The sequence below is a fragment of the Argopecten irradians genome, chromosome 10, assembly GCF_041381155.1.
Source record: "Argopecten irradians isolate NY chromosome 10, Ai_NY, whole genome shotgun sequence".
Classification (NCBI taxonomy): domain Eukaryota; kingdom Metazoa; phylum Mollusca; class Bivalvia; order Pectinida; family Pectinidae; genus Argopecten; species Argopecten irradians.
In genome coordinates, this window is record NC_091143.1 from 40,917,693 (window position 1) to 40,933,555 (window position 15,863).

At 34.6% G+C, this 15,863-nt stretch overlaps 1 protein-coding gene across 1 annotated transcript in view; it reads left to right on the forward strand.

Moving 5' to 3' along the window:
• Positions 1 to 411: 411 nt before the first annotated feature.
• LOC138333921 (protein amalgam-like) overlaps positions 412 to 15,863 on the forward strand; it is a 91,607-nt gene continuing 76,155 nt past the window's right edge. Inside the window, exon 1 of the mRNA XM_069282577.1 lies at positions 412 to 668. The gene's annotated coding sequence lies outside the window, so the exon portion shown is untranslated. The remainder of the gene's footprint in view (positions 669 to 15,863) is intronic.

Here is a 15,863-nt window from a genome sequence, read left to right on the forward strand (position 1 = left end):
CCTAGACGGACGGCCATGAGTTAAATTAACATGCCTACTTTCTAGAGTAGGGACGAAAATCTCATGCTTCTCATGAAATGTTATTAAATGCATTCAAATTATTTTGCTAACAACATTACAAAAAATGAATTAATCTGAATGTTGACGCCTTTAAAAGTTAGTCTTAAGGCGACTTAAACAAACATTTATTTTGTTATGTTGAAGAAACAAATTATACTTTATATGGAAATTAAATTGATTATACCTTTCCAGCTAATGAATTTTTGCCATAAGTACCTATTTTAAATCCAGGCCTTGTGTCTTGTACATTGAACTATATGTGGATTCCAACAGCGAGGAAGTGAGGAGGGACGTAGCTTTTAATATACGCTTTAGTTAGGTCTATTGACATAACATTGTTTGCAGCGAGAGCCGACTAAACACAAAACGCCTTACAAACCCGGAATTACATTCGCGGTGTTATTTGTGCTGTCCGTTTTTCAGACCAGGTTTTTAATTTGTGGCACACATCTGTGAAAATGTAGACACATTGTAAGTCGAATGTGTGTAATCAATTGATATATGGGAAGGTTTATTTGGACAAACATGTGAGAATTAAAGAGTTAAACAGGGATACCTTAGGTATATACTTGTTTCACCGATCTTAACGTTGCAGGCGACAAAGAAAGGTAAGTGTTTGATCCTTATTGACATTACATTATAAAACTTTTAATGTTTGTTTACAAACTTTGGGCTTTGTAATTCAATTTTGAGATAAAAGTGATCGTTAAAATAATACACCGGATTTTGTAAGTAATATGACGTTCACTTTCACCTAAACCCAAACACGTCCCGAGCTTAGACCTACCAACGCAATAAGTTATCTATGAACGGCCCATTTTATTAGCAAAATTAAAGGTACGATATTCTGTTATCTTTACCTGTGCTGAACTCGGTGACTTTCGTGAGATTATCTATACCATTGTGTGAAGATTTATGTAATATTGAATATGCATGCCGTGCAATAATAAGTCAAAAATAATTTGTAGAACATGTGTGTACTTATGTAAGTATGGAATGACTGATTTCCATAATTGACACAACCATTACATTGAAATATAATTATATGTATAACCGTTTGGCAAATTTTCCAAACGTATTCATGTACACAAAAGCGGTATGATATTGCGATTTTAAATGCATAATTTGCCTGAGGTAAGTTGAAAAAAAAAGATTCGTCCTAAATGCAATGTTTGTATTGTATGTTATTATTTTTTGTAACTTGTCTCCCCACGCCTGTTTAACACACATGGTCATTAATTTTCATTAGTACGTAAAGTATGCATGTATTTGTAGTCTGTACCTATACTGATTATAACTCTATATGATATCGTTTCACCAATGGTTTAACATTATGGATTTTTGTTTCGTTACTTTTTCATCGTGTGCATAAATTTCAATGGATTAACGTTAATGTAAAATATAAACTTTATTTATTTTACATCGATTGAGAAACAAGTTATACAACTTATGTAAATCACTCTCGATGGCCCGGATGTAAGCGCGCGAGGGGTCTTAGTGTGGGAGGAAACCGGAGTGCCCGGAGAAAACCCACGTGATCGGGCAGGTGACCCCTGACCTTTTCACGTCCGTGCCGGGGATCGAACCCCGGCCGGCTAGGTGAAAGGCGAGTGGCTTAACCACTACACCACCCGATCACCCAAACGTTAATGTATCAATATATTGCTTTTTTTTCATTTTCACTTTTTGTTTGTTGTTTTTTTTGGAAATTTTATAGGACTAGTTAAGAAATTAAAAATGATCGCTGATATACTATATAACGGGTAACTTTTGTGGGTAGTTTATCTTCGCTACAATGACGGTTTTATTGAAATCCGCGATTTCAGTACATTGTGAACTATTTGCTATATAATATACCATTGCCAGGGCTTTGTTTACAGTGTACCTTATCCAACATGGCAACGCTGTCAAGCATTTATGCTCGAGACATAATTGCAAAGAAAATATTGATAGCATTGGCACTATGGAAACTTTATTGAAATGTGAATATTGAATTAAAAGGAACAAATCTACTTAACGCGAAATTAGTCTCCCGGCGAATAGAATTTGTTGACGAAAAACGCGCAATATTGAACGCGCGAATCTAAAGTGATATGCAGTATCGAGATATAAGTAAAATGTGCATCATAGATATGAGTTGACATTGTAATCTGCGACACCAACGACAATGTGAATGACACCGTAAAAGACCATGTTATATTCGAACAATGATCCAGTTATCTTTCGCTTCTGATGTGATATTAATTTAGCTGTGAAAGCAAAAACATACGTAATAGACTATGTGACCCTTAGACCTGAAGATAAATGAAATTCTTTCTAAAGAAACGTTCAGCAATAGGCAGAAAGTTACACAATGTCAAAAGGTACTTCAGACAGAAGACATCCGTTGAGGTAGGAGATAGATGATAAAATGAGGATCCAGTTTTATATTTTGTTTTACGATATAGATGAGATGTTCAGATACAATTCTTACATCTTTTCAGCAAGATATGGATCTAAATAATGTTTCATGACATGATAGTTAAAGGTAATATAAAGTACAATCTACTGGGAAATATATTTGTCTTGCAATAGCAATCTTAAATATTTATGACTGCAATCAATAGTTTATCTTATTCTGAAGACTTGTCAAAGGAAATTGTGTTTGGCGTTTAAAAGATTTACATATTTTATGCATTTAGGAAATTGAAGATACAGAAGATGTAATGATACACATTTCAGAAAAAAACCGCGTTGATAACCATATGAATGAAACGTTATTTAAATCTTGAATCGATTAATATTCTCTGTAGGGAAAACGGATCTGCATCTTCGATATTATGATCAATACAATACAATTACAATGTTAACGGAATTTCTGTAAATCTTATATTTTAATTTATCATATCCTAACACGCGAATATACAACTTTATTATAAGATGCACGCCTAGGTGGCGCCGTAAGTTATGGAGTACAATTTCAGAACGCAGTAGGCACTAATACGCTTTCATAGTTTCTAAAGTAGCCTTGCATCACGTGAGGGCCGAGGTATGTTAATACATTTGAAGATGAAAAACAAAGTGTGCAGACAGATATGCACGGAGAGGATGTTGGTTATATTTTGTTTAGGTCCAAAACAGCAAGGTCATAGAGTGGGTTGCCAATTCCAGGTGGTTTGAAGAATGCCAAAACTCCATCAGTATATAGTATGTGCCTCATATTTACCTTATAGGGGTCTAACATTGAAGTGAAAATATTAGTTTGTCATTATTTCTACATTATTTCTTTCACAATTTACCTCCGAAACGCAAATGTTTTTTAGTAAATACTTGCTTCAACAAGGTAGTAGCCGGATACACCTTTGTGCACATGTATCTGCAGAAACCGAAATGCGCAACAGCAAACGCAAATAAACATTAACATTATGAATTGCAATGGACATTTATTGGTTTTTAAAAGCGAAGAGTAATTAAAGGAAGTGTAAACACGTGTGAAGAAATGAGCTTCCCGTTTTGACCAGAAACATGACGCAATACAAATGTATATGTTTTGGAAGAAATGGCTAAAATGTTAAATGCTGGTACACCAAATATAATCATTATAAGCAACGAAAGTTATTTTACTTCTCAGCTTACATCTCAGCATGTCAAGCCATCAGATTGGTTGGAGCAGAACGGCTGGTATAATCGTTTAATTTCATAAAACCGTGATATTTCAGTAAGATATCACTATAAAACAGTCTCAAATCGCATCGCTATTGGGAGACAGGGGATTTTTTTTTTCAATCCAGAACGAAATATTAAAGTCATCACATTCATTTAGTAATACATTTAAAAGTGTTCGCAGTGGCTTGGAATGCTGGAAGGGCGTATACCGAACGAAAATACAACAAAATGAAATTCCTTTATACGATAATACATAAAAAGGTGCATTGTTATTGAATTTAGCAACAACATTTTTGACGCAAACATGATGATCCCCTCTCCAGCTCATTTCTCACAGATTTCTAACATAAATAAAGAACGTTTTTAATATCTTTAGGTATTCATTCGTTATATCTTTAAATAGCTATATATTACCTGTCAGATGTACACTTAAGTCTGTGATTTCTGCCACATTCAGACGATCGGATGTTCTATCATTATGACGGACTGGAATGGCCAAGACACGTCATTATCTACGGCGTCTGACATCCTGACAAAGCCTACGAGTGCAGCCGGTGTCTCTACCGTTAAATTACCAAGCCTTGTACCCTAGACTCTAAACTAAAATACTATAACAAAACACTTATTACCTAACAAAAGATGGACTAGCCAAAACTGAAATATGGACAATTGTCTATAACAGAATCCAGAAATAGTCATTCAGTTCTTAATTGAGACAGATGCACCTTTAGTTGAATGGAATTCGATTCCGAATGTCAACGAAAGTTTTATATATGATTTTATGGAAAACAATACGTTTACCGTACATTTGTTACATTATTTCATAAAAGATTATAGCTTTTTGATATATTTTCGATAATTTGTGAATGTATCGTAGGGTGGTTACGAGTGTGAGTAAAATCGGTAGAGTACTGAATTATAACAATAGACATTCTGTAAAGAAAAAAAAATTATAATTAGACCATAGACAGTGAAGGCTACTTAAAACTTCATATGTACATATCTTTCAGAATCTAGCTACCACAAACATAAAAAAAATAAAATTGTTGAACGATGTCCAAAAACAAATGCATCGTATAGAAAAAAAAGGTGTTAGATGGAAAGGAACCTGCGAACCTTACTGATCTTCTGCCCACACCCCCTCCTCCCCTTTCCCCCATATTTTACTCTTGAGAAACGAAATGTTATCCGGCACTACCTGTTGGCGTTGTTTTTTTCTTCGGTTAATCCGAGTTTAAATTTGCACAATAAGCTATAGCATACTTATGAGACCATAGCTTTTAATACGATAGAAATCATAAATAAATTTTAGGTAAAATCATATTCGAAATTTCGGTAAATTCTAACAAATTCTTAGACGGGTAATTTTACAATTACATCAAACCAGGTTAGCCCCACATGTTTTCGTTTAATCGAATGTGAAGTCACAGTTAAACATATTTACCGACATCCCAAGGCCTCCATAATCTTCTAATGAAATCTTCAGAAGTCTGCACACAGAATAAATGGCATTTGACATTAGCAATGAAGGTTTTTTTCAATGTTGAAAACATCATATCAATAATTAAATCCCTTTCCTAGAGATCAACCGTTTGGAGACACAAAATTAAACCCAAAATTAAATGTAAATTCAGTTTTCAGTATTAACATTCAGAAGTAATTCAAATGAAGGACATGCTATGCAATTAACCAGAAAGCGAGGTTTTAAATGCATTGGATTTTATTATTTGGGTCATATTTACAAGAAAGGGAATAACTTTAAATCACTTTTAACATTTATTTTTTAACAATACAACAAATCCATTTATACCATCATCTTCGAGATTATTTCACTATTCGAAATTATGGATACAGAAAAACTTTTCAGGAGAAAAACCTGACCAATCATATCCTACAAAGGCCTCTTTGAAAATTACAAAGAAGCAACGCTCAGGGCAAAACCGTGTACCGTTTTTCGATCAACCAATTTCTTTTGATGAATCAACCTACATGTACGATGTTTTATATAACATTTGTCGCACACAGACCATGTCGCAATTCCTGCTTCAACCAAGAACACAAGCCTTAAGTCATCAATGGTTTATCTCGTGTGTTCGCAATGGATGTACATTTTGTCTTGTTTACGTAAACATTGATGTCACTATTTTTAACTTCATCGGGTTGTTTGCAAACTGTGTGAATTCGCGTAGCAGATTCTCACAAAAGCTTGCAAACAAAATTTATTTCATAACCCAATGAAGTTAAAAAATAGTTACATCAATGCTTATAATCAATTTTTCAGACTATTTGATAATAGAAAATACTTTCAAACGTACAATTCAATTGATTTTCCAATGGATTATTTTATATAAGTCAATACGCAACGTCGACGTCTCTATTGTGACGTCATAATAACGTCGAGTTTTCGCGACATTCTCGGATTTTTTCTTCATAGTATATAAAGAAAAAAGATCTACCAATCAGAAAGTCGGATATGGTATGAAAAAAAAAATAAAAAAAAAATTTATTTTGATATGCTGCTGACTTCTTTTTAATGCACAATCCATAAGACAACACAAAAATGCATTGCAATAACGTCCGTTATTACAATGTTCAGTGAAGTACTTTCGGAGGTATTCCAACTAAACCGTTAATTGCATGTCAACATCAACATAACAGGTAATCAATTCATTACTTTTTTCTCGACTTTGATCTCACAAGGACATACTCATGTATTCAATAAAGGACCTTTATTAAGGTCCATATGTTGTTATGACCGACGGAGTAGCACGATGTCATTATTTAAAATCTACCAGGGTAGTATAACACCATATGCATCGAACCAAAGGTCCTTCAATTTTATATTAGGTATGCGTGTTCATTTACAAATGTCAAAACATTCTAAAATGTTTAATTACAAGAAAAAAGTTGGCCAAAGGACGCCACCCTGAGGAACTCAACGATTGCGTAATGAAGTTCACAAAGTAACATTGACTCTGTGTTTCTAAAAGTGGAAACGCCATGTTGATATATTGAAAGTCACGTAATCATGTATTAGCCAATGAGAATAGTGGAAACTCGGAGCATATCTTATATATTCGGGGACGTTATAGCTGAATGATTAAGATGTCCTGACATATTATTAATAATCCTCCAATTTTGGGTAACGAGCCATGGAGGGCATAAGCAAGACACGGACTGCAGGTATGGGTGTTTGTCGGGATCCGAGGTTCTCCCTCCACCTGAATCGGCACTAAATATGACCATGGCTGTGAATAGGACGCATAAAGAGAATAGACCCAAAACGCAAACTCCACGTAGGTATATTACTTTGCTGTCTTGTGTTATCTCCAGTCTGACAAAGCAATAAAATATGGACAAAATAAGATGTCTATTTACTATAGACAGTTAGATCTTAGAGACAGCAATTGGCAAGTATGCTGTTATTGATTCTAGAGACATGTTTTTATCCCCGACACTGATATATTTTCCAGAATAAACTGTCAATAACGTCGTAAGGTTGTTTGTAATATAAGCAATATATCGGGGTAAAATCACACCTTCCAGAAACCGGCCAGACAGTCCAATCGAACCCCGCAATATCAGTTTACCATTATCGGATACATATGCACAGGGATATTGCTTTATTGAACACAATTCCATATGCTATTTAAAGATGATATGTGTATAATATTATGCAAACTGTTCCCAGACACACACTGTAAGATACATGCATGACATTCCAGTAAATACATCAATGTGTTGATTTCTTGTACCTAGTACCTAACATGCATATAGACTCTGTAAGTATCAACTTTAGAATTGATCTAAAGTATCTTACATTACATTTACTCATACATCATACTCGCATATACTGTAAACTCATACATTTTTGTTGGGGCCGCGGTGGCCGAGTGGTTAAGATGTACCGACATAATTTCGCGGTATTTGACTTTATGATGATTTCACGTAAATTATATTTCTTGATATAAACTTTGATCAATCAGTACCTATGTGTGAAACCTTTTTGCGGCAATTGATTTCCACGGCATCTGAGTTCGCCCGCGAAGTTAAATTGATGTATAGTAATTCCGTGTCGTTGACTATGATAAAACTTTTGCTAAACATGGAATTGTTAGGCCTGCCACACCCTCACAACTTAGGTCTTTCTACATACGGAAAGTTGCAACCCAAATGATTACTCTAGATTACTCCATGCACTGGGCATGATTCGGGCGACTGATTTACCTGTTATCGGAAAAATGTGATCTATACGGTGTTCTGTTGTGTATCGTGTTTATATTATTTCAGTGGTGTAGCATTAAGTGTGGTGTTGTGACTGAGTTGTATCGCCAACTTTTTTATTCGGACTCGAATAGGTTCAAGGCCATATATTCTTCTAAAGATATTTCCCCGGATACCCCGGGTAAAAATCAAGATTAATATATATTGGGTGCATTTAGTCCGAATAAAACGAACGATTTTCATGATTACGTGCATGTAACTGAATTAGCATTTATCCTCAAGTAGGTCAAGTAGATATGTATCACTATATCACAAGGAGATCATGAATAAAATGTCACATTTACAAGACACATTCATACTCGAAAGATCGTCATTATAAATACATTACACTTTGCAAGTGTTGTGCAAGGTACTTAACGTTCATAAAAATTGATTGTTTGCGAATCATTTGTTCAGCAGAATCGAATGGTTTTCTAAGTCTTGATTAGAGCTTTTTCAGAGATTACTGACTTCGTCCTTATCGACAAATTCCCTGATCAATTTATTATTTCAATCTTCAATCTGCAATCAGACATCTGATATCTGATGATAAGGCATCGTGAACAGATGAGTTTCTCTCTCTTCAAAGACAATACTTCCTCGGGTAATTACTGCTAGAGATAATTATTTTTTTTTTCGCATATCTTAGAATAATCGTTTAGGACGTTTAGCTGAGCTACATCATCGTGTTTGTTAAGATGCAAGTATATGCATATAGGGATTCAGTGAAACAAACGTTAAATAACCTTAGTATTCCATAAATGCACCACTGGCAGAAATCTGATGAATCAGTTATGGTTCCCTCTCGCCCCCCACGCCTTTTTTATAAAAAAAAAAAAAAAAACTTCAATCATACCAAATCTACGTAACTGTTTATGATGTATACTTCTATCAGACAGACACACTTCCGGTAAACACCACTTCCGGTAAACACCACTACTTGCACGCAGAACTTCCGTTTTACCCTATTTCCGGTTGACCTTTTCTCTGAATGAAGTTTTCTTTGGGAGTCATTTACATTTTATTTTATTTATCAAATAGTCATCCAATTACTTTTCTACAAGTCTTTTTTTTGTAATACTGATATTTTGTTTTTTGTCAATAGTCTAGGAGGGGAGGATATGAATAAGTGTGGGGGATAGTACACTCAACGTCATCAGCAATATATGTGGGTAGATACATCAATCATCCGTAAACAGTCAGTATCAAAAATAGATTGTTTGATAATGAAATAACAATATCCACTAATTGCTAATCAATACTTCTGCTGGTGCTATCAATTGTTACTTAAACACAGCAACTCATAGTGAAATGGAACATGTTCTATCGACTCTATCTGAAATTCTATAATGAAGAGATGTTTTATGTTTATCCAGCGTTGGTATGTTAATTCAAAGGTCGTCGCTGTCGGACTTTGATTTGTGGAGGACCCTGTTGAATTATATATAACCCAAAGCTTTCACTTAATGACTGGATGCATAACCAGTCCTAAGTCCGATGTTTTATAGGGATTGTTACATCAAATAGTGTTTGAGTAATTTATAGAAATGATGATAGCCTCTCATCGCAAAGGTCTTTATGTAGAGTATAAATGTGTCGCACGCCTTTGTGAGAACACTGTTAGCATCATTATATCATATATTAATATATAAACAGTAGAATAGTTTACACACAATGTTATATTGCATAGGCTTTATTTGTTTTTAGTGATACACAGTTCAGATTAAACAAACAAATACCGTGATAATAGGACTAATTGATGATCTTAATTGTGAAGTTGAGTACATTAAAGAACAATTGACGGTTCTCCAGCTGTCAGTTAAACCACTCGGGTACAGCAAGTTATTTTGAATTTTAGCTTTACCTATGGCACGTTATTTTACGACATTGAATGTGTACAGGTGCATGTGCGAGCATGAGGCGTGACTACATCCTGACTGGCAATTTGCTAACCGTGGTTGAATAAAAGAGTGTAAAAGGGACATTATTTAAAGTTATTATTAACTAAACATAGGTTCTTATAGAGGCAAAGACGCTTTCTCCTCCGAAACACGCATCCTCCGATATGGCGACCGAAATTTCACAATGCCAAAAGGCTTTAATGTAGGTTGCAAGTCGAAACATCGGAAATGTTTCCGGTATTTACTTAAACTGATTTTTGGTTCATGTACACTTCATATTTTTCAATTCTTTGGCGGTTATCAAAACAAGTCTAAAACTTAAATAAGCCCATGGTTTTGAAATTGTTATTTTTTTCTGTTCTTTTTGTTCACAAAATGTTTGGGTTTTTTTTCTTATATGTTGTACTGTTTTAGTTTCACTGACAAAACGCTATCATATAACAGTATAACACTATAAACCGTTTCAAGAATTATATTTGTATTCATAAATCATCTTAGAGCGAAATCACATACAATATCGACGCCCTTGTTATTCCTAGCGTAAAATCAACCACATCAGTATGCTTTGCAATAACGCATATTGATTAATGTTTTCATTACATTTCATAGTTTAGATTTTCACAAATGCAGACGCTAATGAACTCAACTTAAGTATTTATCTAATATATATAAATTCTCTGCGTTAAATAACCTTACACGCTCCAGATGCAATCGTTGCAACATTTACTTAAAGATTTAGATCCATGCACTTGTTAACCGGTTTGGGCCTAAAGGCAGAAGACAGACAAATGATAGATTGAAAGGAATCAATTTGTTTTTGTTTGAACTTATAGAAGTGCTCATTAGTTTTCGTAATATCGAATAGTCTACAAATTACAGCAGTATTCCGCGCGTATATATTTTAGTACAGTTAATTAGACATTATTTCATTGCATTTTGATTAGGTTTGGAAATAGACAATTGCACACTGTCGCTTATTTAGAAATACTGTGAATCCTATGTTTGAATTAGGTAAAAGTGCATACAACTGAACCAGAATGGAATAGTAATCAAATATGTATAATCTCAACGGATTAACAGCGAATAGCATGCAGATTAGGAGAGTAAAACTAAGCCGATTAGTCGCTAACTCTACACTATACTGTGCACGCGAATAGAAAAAGAACCCCCGTTAATGCAATGACGAAAAAATGCATCGTTAAACTATTAAATGTACACCTGTTGATATTAGTGGTGTACTCAAATAACACATTCAATCAGTAAAAACATTAACGTAAACTTCCGCAAGACATAGAAAGCCGACATTTTGTAAGATAAAGAAGTAAGTGTCTGAGCATTTCTCGATAACGGTTTAGAAAATTTGAATTACATGAGAGGATGCCTTTATTTTCTGTATAATATTTATTGATATTGTTTAGATATGGATGAAGCAATATAAGATTATGTTGTTGTGTTTGTTTGCTGGGTTTTTTTCAGAACCTATTCATTAAAGCATTGCTTTTATTACTGATGTTTGATCTGGAACTAGGGGCCGAGGAGGCCGAGTGGTTAAGATGTACCGACATATTACCACATGACCTCCAACTCTGGGTCGCAAGTTCGAATCCCATGTGGGGCAGTTGCCAGGTACAGACCGCTGGTCGGTGGTTTTTCTCCGGGTGCTCAAGCTTTCCTCCACCAACAAACCTTGCACGTCCTTAAATGACCCTGGCTGTTAATATGACGTTAAACTAATCAAATCAATCTGAAACTAACGCTTGTAATATATTTCATCATTCGGGTCGCTAATATCCGTCATGTTAACATCCGTAATTATCAATTAAAATCATCTTACATCTGTATACTTACTTCCGTGTAGACCATCCAACAAACCTTTCCGATTTTAAAGTATGTTTGCCTATGCTTATATGGATCATGCTTTATCAGTAAAGCCCGCGTGCATGCTCATTCTGGACGTAGCTTATGATATCAAAGTGAAAATGCACATTATTTTGTCTTAAGCCTGTAGGGTACCGGTATCAGATAGTTGGCTTGCACTAATGCATGCATGTGAGTTGCAATGGATACTGATAGAAGACTTCATGAAGATTTGCAATCGTACAACGTGTTCTGTTCCCAAGACAATGATGTAGTGGGGCACATATCTGTAGACGAAGTTAATTAATTTTGCTACATTAACCCTTATCTCTACCTTAAATCCTGTCATAATATTAAAATGCTTGATGATTTATATCTGCTGTACAACATTAACGTGTATTGAATGCACTTTTAGTGAAACGTAATTATGCTATGATAAAGTGTCCTATAAACTTGTTTCACTATGCATTTATATCCCATAAATCTTGTTGTGCTATCATAAGTGATTTTATGCAATAGACATGATAATGAGTTCCAGTATGTAGAGATAAGAAGAATACCCGTGCTCGATTCATAAAATTATTATTAAAGGAAAATATAAATGAAAATGAATTTAAATTACCTTTAAGAAAAAAACAAAATGAGCATAAGACAACGCCGCGCACGCTTACCAGAAACCCTTTCGTGTGGTGTTGATATGGGCTTAGGAAAATAAAAACAAATACAGAAACAATCCGAATCATAAAGCGTACTCAAAATAGTTTGATGTTGAAAAATGAGCAGTTACGAGGATACCCTTCAGAAAAGAACTCTATTATACTTTGCAGAAATATGACAATCTGAAATTTAGATAAGATTATAAAAAATACTTCTATATGCGAAGTCTCAGGTGTAGTAGTTGTGACCTTTTGAGATGAACTGCAGAATGTATTTAGTTTAAGTGAGAGCCTGGGAGTTTGTACAAGAATATAAAATTAGTTTCCAATTGTTAGTGTAGACAGAAATGAAATTCTGTATCTATATCATAAATCTATCACAGATACAAAATGTACTCTCCCACAAACCCGAGTATTAGTTTTCATTAACAGAAAAAACTACATATTTTCATCACTACAATATAATGGAGAGCGTATACCATGAACATGTTGCTGTGTAGTATGTAAAAACATCCAAAGGAAACACTCTGTCATACCGAAGAAATAGCGGCAATAGCAGATCAGTAATAACGGTATTTCTATTTGTCATCTAACGAAACAAGTCGACCGTGAAACCGACTTTGTACTTCTATTGAAAAGTAGACGTTTTCCGTTATATCATAAATGCAGAATTGATGGAGGCGATGAAAGGACACCTTCCCCCTGACTATACGTACAGGAACGCGTTGACATGTCTCACAGGGCTAAACTATTATCACATAAAGCATATACAGCCGCCCGAACACACAAACACGTTAAACATGTTACGCATCTAAGCCTCTCCGCCATACCTACACCCAGACAATGAGAGTGGTCTGTTCTCGTCTGCTTTTACAATGCAGGTTTTTCTGTCAGACCCAATACTTTGGTGTTTGAAGGTGTTTTTTTTATCTTGCCGTGCCTCACATTACATACATCCTCCCCACCTGACGACAAACAACGCGAGCTCTGTGGGTAATAAAAAAAATTTGATTGAATCAAAATGAAAACCGGCAGTGGCCACATCATCTAACGTAACAATGGAAATGGGAAGTTATGATGTATATTGTATATATACCTAAAACTTTGAAAAAATGGGCAGTTTTTTTCATGAGTAAATCCCAAGGTTCTGTCTTTTAGCCGAGATACATCATAGTCTTATAAAACTGTTAGAAAGGGAATGGCCCGACTGGTTAGTCCGTTGTAGAAGTGACAATGTGGAGGTATTATTGTAAGTGTATTATATGGTATGCTCCAGTGAGATTACACTATGAAAAAGGGAAAAATCCCGCTATTGAGAAATAGACACAACAAGAACATTCTGTAGTCTCCCAGCAATGGATACTGATACATTATAAACATGCATTATACACACGCAACATATTGCATAATTGTACATTGAACGTCATCCTTAAATGACATTTGCTGTTCTTGGGAAGATAAGTTCAGTCAACCAAACTATAGCAGTAGCAATGCTACTGTTATATTATCAAAGTGTATCTTAACTTGGATATGCATCCGCACGAACGCAAGCGGAAGAAACACAAAGAAAGTCCAGAGCAATAAAACGCTTAGCAGCAAAAGTAGTGAAGTATATATCCATTACAGATTATGGCCAATCAACTGTTTAGCAGCAAAGGACATGACATTTAAACCCTCGTTTTTGTTTTTAAAATATTTTACGAATACATGTGTGCATTTTCAGAATTATAAGAACAAAGGAAAGGTTATAAAACATATGTAGCGTTACAAATTACCAATGTTTAACTTTTTGTAAACTTTTCTATAAACTATATATAATCATGTTGCCCTAAAGAGCTTCAGTTCCTTAGTTTTAAATTCGTGTTTTGCGAAGACCGAATATATAATGTTGGTAGCGAATTTATATAATGAAAGGTGAATTAGTGCACACATTCATGACTTATTTGTTTGTTTCGGATTGGTTAGAAGCTATATTAATGCTAAATGCATTTTTAGATATGTCGCTATTTATCTAGAGATGGGTTGCACCGTACCTTTATACCGTGCAGCCCGATATTTCCTAGGGCAAACTATACGATTTTGACAAAATCATGAAATCAAATGTTGATGACATTGTGTTTTGAGGTCATATCTGATTATTCTGTTTTCTAATTCTTTAAACTTATGTCACATAACATAATTATTTAATCACTTATCTAAGTTCAGTGCTGGACAATTTGACTTGTTATCCCGCTCAAGGTTTTGTAAATCACGTATTTACTTTATCCTATGTAAAATAATGCTTTTGAAACAAAATGATATTTAAAGTTTTTTTTTATTAATTTGAATGACGATGTCGTGATTGCCTAGGTCAAAGGCCCGATTACTGCCAGGTATAAACCCAAGACGCTTCTTATTTCGAAGTCGTTTTTCTACATCATGGTAATGTGGCTTTTATCACCCTACAAAACACGTGTTACAATTTCACTTACTTCTGATATGACAGAAGACATAAAGCAAAACAGCATAAACATATTCTGTTCACCCTTGGAATCTGTTTACATGGTCTCTTTTAAACGAATACTTATGTAAAATTGTCCAGGTACCAAGACATAGAAAAACAAATATAACTCAAGCTAAGAATGGTATATGGTATTGATTCAATCACTACATGTTTCACCAATTATATAAAGGCGTATTTGATGCTACACGGGCAAATCGAATTAATCCTTTTAGTGAATGGATATTCCAAATATAGAAAAATCATACAAACACGATTGCTAACTTGATATCAAATACATTGCTTAACTCTCTAATTATATTTTCTTTAACACACATTTATTCTTCAGGTGTGTCTCCGATTGTTCCATCTCCAAAAAGGAAAGGAACAGGAAGAAAAAGTATCGAACGATTCTGCGACGCTGACAATCCTAGCTAGACAGTCTGTTAACATCTGTTCATAATTTCTAAATATGATTCCGTATTTAATCACAATAAAATGAGAGTCATATCGCGATAATTTTTATTCATACAACACATCAATAATGTCTACGCTGATGATAACGACTATACGGACAAGGCAAATCAAGGTACGCTAGACCGGACTCATTGTTCGGTGGACGTCGGCCATTGCGGGGCAGACGACACGTGTCTAATGCTAAAACACACTGTGAGGTACTAATTGATTATTTCGTTTTATGATATGAACGATGAGATATAATGAGTCATAATGTAATAATAAGCTACACCATATTGCAAATGCTTTTAATTTTGATTCCAGTTCGCTCTTAGAGTTCAAACAATGAGTGAAAAGCTCATTTACTAGATCATGCGAGGATCGGTTTACCCACTGAACTAGCAGTCACTACCATAAAGTCATTATCATCTCAAATGGGAAAAAAAATCTTTAAAGCATTAAAAGATAAAGACAGGGAAATTGTATGTTGCAGTGGAAACTCATTGATGCATTGATGGAAGGAACGTTAATAGCATATTTCTTCGA